The sequence below is a fragment of the Notothenia rossii genome (genome assembly GCF_949606895.1).
Source record: "Notothenia rossii genome assembly, chromosome: 8".
NCBI lineage: Eukaryota > Metazoa > Chordata > Actinopteri > Perciformes > Nototheniidae > Notothenia > Notothenia rossii.
The window spans coordinates 82,604,104-82,613,637 of NC_136906.1; the positions used below are offsets into that span (position 1 = coordinate 82,604,104).

At 45.5% G+C, this 9,534-nt stretch overlaps 1 protein-coding gene across 2 annotated transcripts in view; it reads right to left on the bottom strand.

Annotated features, from left to right (window-relative positions):
- Nucleotides 1-6,711, bottom strand: part of LOC307014141 (interferon-induced protein 44-like) — a 43,714-nt gene extending 37,003 nt beyond the window's left edge. Inside the window, exon 1 of one of the 2 annotated variants that reach the window (XM_079641896.1) lies at nucleotides 6,412-6,711. The gene's annotated coding sequence lies outside the window, so the exon portion shown is untranslated. The remainder of the gene's footprint in view (nucleotides 1-6,411) is intronic. The other variant, XM_079641895.1, reaches the window with a different exon arrangement.
- Nucleotides 6,712-9,534: the final 2,823 nt, after the last annotated feature.

The following is a 9,534-nucleotide window of genomic DNA, read 5'->3' on the forward strand; positions in this document are numbered from 1 at the left end:
AGACTCAGAGTGCTTTAGAGACTCAGAGAGCTTTAGAGACTCAGAGAGACTCAGAGAGCTTTAGAGACTCAGAGTGCTTCAGAGAGACTCAGAGAGCTTCAGAGAGACTCAGAGACTCGGAGTGCTTCAGAGAGACTCAGAGAGCTTCAGAGAGACTCAGAGACTCGGAGTGCTTTAGAGACTCAGAGACTCAGAGTGCTTTAGAGACTCAGAGAGACTCGGAGAGCTTTAGAGACTCAGAGCTTTAGAGAGTCAGAGAGCTTTAGAGACTCAGAGCTTTAGAGACTCAGAGTGCTTCAGAGACTCAGAGACTCTGAGAGCTTTAGAGACTAAGAGAGCTTTAGAGACTCAGAGCTTTAGAGACTAAGAGAGCTTTAGAGACTCAAAGACTCGGAGTGCTTTAGAGACTCAGAGTGCTTTAGAGACTCAGAGACTCTGAGAGCTTTAGAGACTAAGAGAGCTTTAGAGACTCAAAGACTCGGAGTGCTTTAGAGACTCGGAGAGACTCGGAGAGCTTTAGAGACTCAGAGAGCTTTAGAGACTCAGAGCTTTAGAGAGTCAGAGAGCTTTAGAGACTCAGAGCTTTAGAGACTCAGAGCTTTAGAGACTCAGAGAGCTTTAGAGACTCAGAGCTTTAGAGACTCAGACTCAGAGAGCTTTAGAGACTCAGAGCTTTAGAGACTCAGACTCAGAGAGCTTTAGAGACTCAGAGCTTTAGAGACTCAGACTCAGAGAGCTTTAGAGACTCAGAGCTTTAGAGACTCAGAGCTTTAGAGACTCAGAGAGCTTTAGAAACTCAGACTCAGAGAGCTTTAGAGACTCAGAGAGCTTTAGAGACTCAGAGCTTTAGAGACTCAGAGCTTTAGAGACTCAGAGAGCTTTAGAAACTCAGACTCAGAGAGCTTTAGAGACTCAGAGAGCTTTAGAGACTCAGAGTGCTTCAGAGAGACTCAGAGAGCTTCAGAGAGACTCATAGACTCGGAGTGCTTCAGAGAGACTCAGAGAGCTTCAGAGAGACTCAGAGACTCGGAGTGCTTTAGAGACTCAGAGACTCAGAGTGCTTTAGAGACTCAGAGAGACTCGGAGAGCTTTAGAGAGTCAGAGCTTTAGAGAGTCAGAGAGCTTTAGAGACTCAGAGCTTTAGAGACTCAGAGTGCTTTAGAGACTCAGAGTGCTTCAGAGACTCAGAGACTCTGAGAGCTTTAGAGACTAAGAGAGCTTTAGAGACTCAGAGCTTTAGAGACTAAGAGAGCTTTAGAGACTCAAAGACTCGGAGTGCTTTAGAGACTCAGAGACTCTGAGAGCTTTAGAGACTAAGAGAGCTTTAGAGACTCAAAGACTCGGAGTGCTTTAGAGACTCAGAGAGACTCGGAGAGCTTTAGAGACTCAGAGAGCTTTAGAGACTCAGACCTTTAGAGAGTCAGAGAGCTTTAGAGACTCAGAGAGCTTTAGAGACTCAGAGCTTTAGAGAGTCAGAGAGCTTTAGAGACTCAGAGCTTTAGAGACTCAGAGAGCTTTAGAGACTCAGAGCTTTAGAGACTCAGAGCTTTAGAGACTCAGACTCAGAGAGCTTTAGAGACTCAGAGCTTTAGAGACTCAGACTCAGAGAGCTTTAGAGACTCAGAGCTTTAGAGACTCAGACTCAGAGAGCTTTAGAGACTCAGAGCTTTAGAGACTCAGAGAGCTTTAGAAACTCAGACTCAGAGAGCTTTAGAGACTCAGAGAGCTTTAGAGACTCAGAGCTTTAGAGACTCAGAGCTTTAGAGACTCAGAGAGCTTTAGAGACTCAGACTCAGAGAGCTTTAGAGACTCAGAGAGCTTTAGAGACTCAGAGAGCTTTAGAGACTCAGAGTGCTTTAGAGACTCAGACTCAGAGAGCTTTAGAGACTCAGAGAGCTTTAGAGACTCAGACTCAGAGAGCTTTAGAGACTCAGAGAGCTTTAGAGACTCAGAGAGCTTTAGAGACTCAGACTCAGAGAGCTTTAGAGACTCAGAGAGCTTTAGAGACTCAGACTCAGAGTGCTTTAGAGACTCAGAGAGCTTTAGAGACTCAGAGTGCTTTAGAGACTCAGAGAGCTTTAGTGACTCAGAGAGCTTTAGAGACTCAGTGCTTTAGAGACTCTGAGAGCTTTAGAGACTCAGACTCAGAGAGCTTTAGAGACTCAGAGAGCTTTAGAGACTCAGACTCAGAGAGCTTTAGAGACTCAGAGAGCTTTAGAGACTCAGAGAGCTTTAGAGACTCAGTGCTTTAGAGACTCAGAGAGCTTTAGAGACTCAGAGAGCTTTAGAGACTCAGTGCTTTAGAGACTCAGAGAGCTTTAGAGACTCAGACTCAGAGAGCTTTAGAGACTCAGAGAGCTTTAGAGACTCAGACTCAGAGAGCTTTAGAGTGCTTGAAATGAAACACGTTAAGATCCCAAGTTCTTACAGTTGAATCAGTTGTTACCTGACCCCTCCCCCCTCTCCAGCAGAGATCACCTCTCTCCCCTTCACATGCTTCAGTCGTTACCTGAACCCCCCCCCCCCCCTCACCAGCAGAGCTCGATGAGGCCTGAGATCACCTCTCTACCCTTCACATGCTTCAGTCGTTACCTGAACCCCCCCCTCTCCAGCAGAGCTCGATGAGGCCTGAGATCACCTCTCTCCCCTTCACATGCTTCAGTCGTTACCTGAACCCCCCCCCCACCTCCAGCAGAGCTCGATGAGGCCTGAGATCACCTCTCTACCCTTCACATGCTTCAGTCGTTACCTGAACCCCCCCCTCTCCAGCAGAGCTCGATGAGGCCTGAGATCACCTCTCTCCCCTTCACATGCTTCAGTCGTTACCTGAACCCCCCCCCCCACCTCCAGCAGAGCTCGATGAGGCCTGAGATCACCTCTCTCCCCTTCACATGCTTCAGTCGTTACCTTAGTGACCCCATGTTGTTACAGACCTCTCCCATCAGGAGGAGCAGCTTCAGAAAGGATGCAGATATAGAAACACAAACGTTCATGAAGAAACATCTCCAACAACACACACACACACACACACACACACACACACACACACACACACACACACACACACACACACACACACACACACACACACACACACAACATAAAACATGTGTTTGTGTTTTCAGAGTGAAGTTCCTGCTCCGCTGACCAATCAGGAGCCGGCAGACAGGAAGCATCACACGGTGAGGCTCAGTTCAATAGTCATGATATAGAACAGGCATTCAAACCAAACACAGGAGCCCTCTGAGAGAATCTGTGTCGCCAATAAAGCTTCTGGAGTAAAGTGTGTTCTAGACATACAGAGGAGTTTCCTGCATCAACTCAGACATGTTTATTAGAAGCAGCATATAGTAGCAGAACTATAGATATTTATAAAACGGACAAATCAAATCAAGCAATCTGATTGGTTCTTAGACGTGTTATACTGAGCGTATACCACGGGTAGAATTGTAAGTTACTTTTCACAACAAGTCAGTATCCCTCCGCGTCTGAGAAAAACAGTATACAGTTGGACTGTTTTCAAACTGGAACAAGGAAACAGCGGAGAAGTAACGGGGCAGAAGCCCTCCTTTTTGACGCAGCGGTCCAGACATAGACATCAAACGGCAAAACATATTCAGTGTGCAGTTCCTTTGGCATTAGGGCAGGGATATCTAGATACTTTTGAAGGTTTAACAGAATGAATTGTGCTACTTTTAAAGCAAGCAACGACGTTTTCAAATCTGTAATCAAAGAGGGCCGCAAAAACACTATCGACCAATCAGATTGCTTGATTTCACTTGTCAGTTTTATAAATATATTTGCATTTCTTCAGTTACGAAACAAACTTACAAAGCATAAGATGGAAACATTTAAGATTAACTTCTACCTCCGGGGGGTCTTACTATGGAGGAGTGGATTGAGCAGTGCCTATCTCCAGAGAGCACCTAAACTACGACATGCAGAGCTCCGTGAAGAGCAGGTAGACCAACTGGAAAAGTAGCACCATTCAAAAGCTTTCTGATGCGGGTCTTGAAACAAAGCCGAGAAATTATGACCGTTAGTGGCCACAGGTGCGAAACCTCTCTCCAGAGCTACTGGAAGCCCAATCTCGGGGACCGGAGAAAGTGGAGCAATATTCTCTCCACGCCAAGCAACAGCCTAGAACAACCTCAACCTATACAAGTGACCACGTAAGCCATGCTACTGATGCTGGACAGGTTTTCAGTGGATGCACAATAAACAGCAACATACACATTAATGTAAATAAACAGCCAAATAATGGATCAACGCTCTCTGTCTAATATGTTCGCTAGCTGTTAGTGTTGTTGCATAGCAACCACCGGCAACGGAGGGACTATTTTATTTTGATCATCATTATTTACGAATAAAAACTATTTCAATTAGAGTGTGTATTTTTCTTTCATATTGCCACACTTGGTAACCGTTTTATAAAAGCAATAGCTCACTTCAGGCCGTGCTCATTATATCACAGCTAAGGGGGTTGTCGACCCTCCGCTTCGCGTCGGGCCGAACCACGCCCCTTAGCTGTGATATAATGAGCATATACCACGGGCTGTCGTGAGCTATTGCTTAAATATATATATATATATACATATACAGTGCAATAATGATTTCATGCTAAATGAAGCTCTGTTGCTTGGATATCACTAGATCCTGTTACAGCGTAATATAAGTACATAACGATTGATGTGAACATTAGCATAATTACTAGCTAGACGCTAGCTGCTAACTGCCGCCTCGTTAAATGATCCAAGCTGCTTTGTGCTGTGAAGCAGCCTGTTCTCTGGCTTCAGTCTGGGTGGGAGATTCATCTGCAGCGCAAAGCTCTCTGGGTAAACTCTCCTCCTATTCACAACACTTTTGTCGATGTTTCAAGCACTTTTCAAACACTATTCCTGGCTTAAAAAGCGATGTGCATCACCCTGGATATCCAAATCCATCATAACAACCATTACCATCATAGAGATTACCATACTGTCATGAACACGTGGTGCTGTTACGTGTACGCAAATTGACGTGCTTGATGTGAACGAGCATTTTGGTTAAAGTTGCGCATGCGCCATGAGCGCACATACGGGTACTTCTCAGGCATGCTGGGTAATCTGTGACGTTTTGCTCTCTCAAAAGTTGGGCCATTTTATCATCATGCGCTAATGAGCAACTCTCATAGGAATGAATGAGGCCCCGCCTCCCACGCTGTATCCAGTTCTTATTATACATCCATGGGTTCAACCGATCTGAATCGCTTCCTGAAGCAGTCACGTGGTATCGTTTGTCATTGATGACGTCACTGGCCCAAAATGATACAAGCCTCGATACAGGCTTCACAAAAAGCTTCGGGGATTACTCGACACACGCTCCGAAGCCTCAGCGCAGTACGTAACATCACTACTATTTAGTCACTGTCTTTTAGCAGAAAGTTGTTCTCAGTTATTTAAGTTTGTTTTTTGCAAATTGGCTGGTGAGCCTCTTTGGTTTTTTATTGATTAAAACCTCACTTTGTGGCTTCAGCAGTTTCCTCTCCTTTTTCTCTCGCCCAGTTATTTTGGTGTTTGGTCACTTCCCTTTGTACCCCCAGTTTAGGAGGGAACGTAACACCTAGACCTGGCTCTGTTTCGGTACTTGAACCAGCAACCCTCAGGTTCCCAAGTCCCTACAGACGGAGCCACTGCTTGTATTTTGCTTTAGTTACTTCATGCTTAAAGTCACGTGCGCTACTCATGATAACTGTACAGTACTTTTACCCTCCCAGGACTTCCCTACAAGGTCATTAACTGTTCACCTCTCATCCTCCTCTCGCTCTATAACTTCCTCCTACAAAATTGCAAAACTGCAGTTCCTCTTAACAACTAAGAACACAAGCAAAATCGCACTTGGAAATCATCAAATTCATTAAAGATCACTTGATTTAAAAAACGTATTGGTCTTTATGTCTTCATCAAAAACAAAGTTAAAACAAACACACACACAATTCTCAACTCACATGACCTAACTCGATAAACATTTATAACTCCTTATAACTCCAAATCAGCTTTTTCCACTTTTTGTGTTTTACTGTTTGGATTCATTTGTATACCAATGAACTTGAGAAGAGCATATTTAAAGGTTTCCAAAATAATGAAACATTGGTCAAATCTTTAATTTGTAAAACATATCTCTAAAAGTGTTTTATGAACCGTAAGATCTGAAACTAAGCTCAACCAGACAGAGCAAAGTGAATTAAGCACAACTACTATTTAAACAACAGATTCTTGCCAGAAAACTGAATGTTACCAATATGTGGATAACACAACACGTTATCTGTCAGGTTCTACATCTATCATACTTTTCTTATTGCATTCTGTTAAACACAACATTGAAATTGCCAATCCACCAAAACAAACTCTTCATCTAAAAACAAACTCATACCTGCTGTTGTTCTTGAAGAAGGTCGAATGAAGAAAGTGAGGGACTGATTTGGCCAAATGTCTTTTATAAAGTGGAGAGGACTTTCACTTTCACCTGTTGCATAACTGATTCTTTTTCCTGGGCTTGTCACGACGTGTACCCTGAACTGTCACGCAGAGCTCAATGGATAAATAAGGTCAAAAAAACAAATAAGCGGCGGTGGGGTTGAAATGAAAGTCCAGGGTATTTACTGACGTATGTCTCGTAGAACAAAATGTTTAAATGTCTTCAGCTTGTGTTAACCACAGCCCTTATTTCAGGACAACAACCAAACACACATTCAGAAAACCATTGAGCTCCAGACCAGGGGACAGGAAGTGAGGAATTGTTGACTCGTGTCAGGATTTCAGGACTCCTTCCTGCACCTCTCTACTGGAAGCTCGGTGGTTTGATTCCCAGGTTTCTTATTTAGGAGATGATAAGGCGGATCAAGCTTATCGTTAGGGCTGATTAGATGCAGCCCCTAGTTTAGCTGCTATAGACAAGTTTACGCGACAAACCACGGGTAGCGCCATAACCCTACACAAATGCACTTCATTTCCGCCGGAAGTCTTTTGCACAGCGTCTGTCGGTGTAAACCGGTGTAAACAGTCAGACGGGCACTGGTGTAAACACAGCGATTTCGATGCTAACAGTGATGCTAGCTTGGGAACACGATTCTACTTCTTTGACTGGAGATGGCGTTACTCTCCCCCACCCGAATTCAGTGCAAAACTGGGAGGATAACATGACGACGTGGCCCAGCATAATAAACTGCCTTATTTAGGTCATGCCCACAGGAGCCAACAGTTGTCTGTTGTTTACATAATGCACAATTTACATGATCTCTTTATGCTGTGCAATATATCATATGTGCCTGTACTGTTTGAATGAAAATAAAGTTTGATGTAATTTAATTTCATTATTGCACTGTTATTGCATTATTGCATTTCATATGTTCCTTAGAGTGCTACAATTTCTTTTAACACAGTTCATCATTCATATTAAGCTCATACTGTACATAAATAACACTGAATGAATTAATTGTTGAGAGGAAACTAAAGAAATGGCTTCAACAAGAAAGATCACATGTTTAATCCTAACAGGTATTACAAATTAAAATATAAAAGCAGCCCACACAATTACATCACTATGAAAATATTCATATATAATATTAAAAAATACAATGCATGCAGTATTTGTTGTGTTTATCTGTATTTAATGAACAACATGGCTGGGTGCTGGGTGCTGGTTTGTGGTCGTAGCACTCTCTATCTAACCACTCGTTCAGGTGCTTTCTCGAGTGATTGCAACCAACTACCGCACACGTAGTTCCCGAACCACTTTTCTTCATGTTGTAATTGTTATATCCTCTTTGTCTCTGCGATATCAGTGCTTTGTCGGCACAACGGAGCTAGCTAGCAAAACAAACCCAGTCCGCCAAAACGGAAGTGCATTGCATCGAAGGGAGGAGTTCAGGATGTAGAGCGGAAACGGCTCAATAACTTGTGTATAGGCAGAGAGTAAAGCCTTCAGGTGGGTCTGGTGATGCTGTCTTTGTCTCTCATCAGATTCCTGTGGACTCAGCCTGGACTCAAACACAGCACACAGAGAACTCAAACTGTCTGAGGACAACAGGAAGCTGACACAAAAAAGAAAATAGAACACGGCCCGCTATATCCCGAGGCTGTTTCGGCTCCGGGACCCTCCTCTCAGGACCCTCCTCTCAGGATCCAGCCTCTCAGGACCCTCCTCTCAGGATCCAGGCTCTCAGCTGTCTGGTCTCCCATCCCGCTGCCACACAGAGAGTGACTCACAGAGGAATCAGTCACTGAGTCACTCTTTAGTGTCCCCTGGTCTCCAGCTGTGTGCGTCACTCTTTAGTGTCCTCTGGTCTTCCAGCTGTGTGCGTCACTCTTTAGTGTCCCCTGGTCTCCAGCTGTGTGCGTCACTCTATAGTGTCCCCTGGTCTCCAGCTGTGTGCGTCACTCTTTAGTGTCCCCTAGTCTCCAGCTGTGTGCGTCACTCTTTAGTGTCCCCTGGTCTCTCCAGCTGTGTGCGTCACTCTTTAGTGTCCCCTGGTCTTCCAGCTGTGTGCGTCACTCTTTAGTGTCCCCTGGACTCCCAGCTGTTTGCGTCACTCTTTAGTGTCCCCTGGTCTCCAGCTGTGTGCGTCACTCTTTAGTGTCCCCTGGTCTCCCAGCTGTGTGCGTTACTCTTTAGTGTCCCCTGGTCTTCCAGCTGTGTGCGTCACTCTTTAGTGTCCCCTGGTCTCTCCAGCTGTGTGCGTCACTCTTTAGTGTCCCCTGGTCTTCCAGCTGTGTGCGTCACTCTTTAGTGTCCCCTGGTCTCCCAGCTGTGTGTGTTACTCTTTAGTGTCCCCTGGTCTTACAGCTGTTTGCGTCACTCTTTAGTGTCCCCTGGTCTCCAGCTGTGTGCGTCACTCTTTAGTGTCCCCTGGTCTCCCAGCTGTGTGCGTTACTCTTTAGTGTCCCCTGGTCTTCCAGCTGTGTGCGTCACTCTTTAGTGTCCCCTGGTCTCTCCAGCTGTGTGCGTCACTCTTTAGTGTCCCCTGGTCTTCCAGCTGTGTGCGTCACTCTTTAGTGTCCCCTGGTCTCCCAGCTGTGTGCGTTACTCTTTAGTGTCCCCTGGTCTTACAGCTGTGTGCGTCACTCTTTAGTGTCCCCTGGTCTCTCCAGCTGTGTGCGTCACTCTTTAGTGTCCCCTGGTCTTCCAGCTGTGTGCGTCACTCTTTAGTGTCCCCTGGTCTCCCAGCTGTGTGCGTCAGTCTTTAGTGTCCCCTGGTCTCCCAGCTGTGTGCGTCACTCTTTAGTGTCACCTGGTCTTCCAGCTGTGTGCGTCACGCTTTAGTGTCCCCTGGTCTCCAGCTGTTTGCGTCACTCTTTAGTGTCCCCTGGTCTCCCAGCTGTGTGTGTCACTCTTTAGTGTCCCCTGGTCTCCCAGCTGTGTGCGTCACTCTTTAGTGTCCCCTGGTCTCCAGCTGTGTGCGTCACTCTTTAGTGTCCCGTGGTCTCCCAGCTGTTTGCGTCACTCTTTAGTGTCCCCTGGTCTCCCAGCTGTGTGCGTCACTCTTTAGTGTCCCCT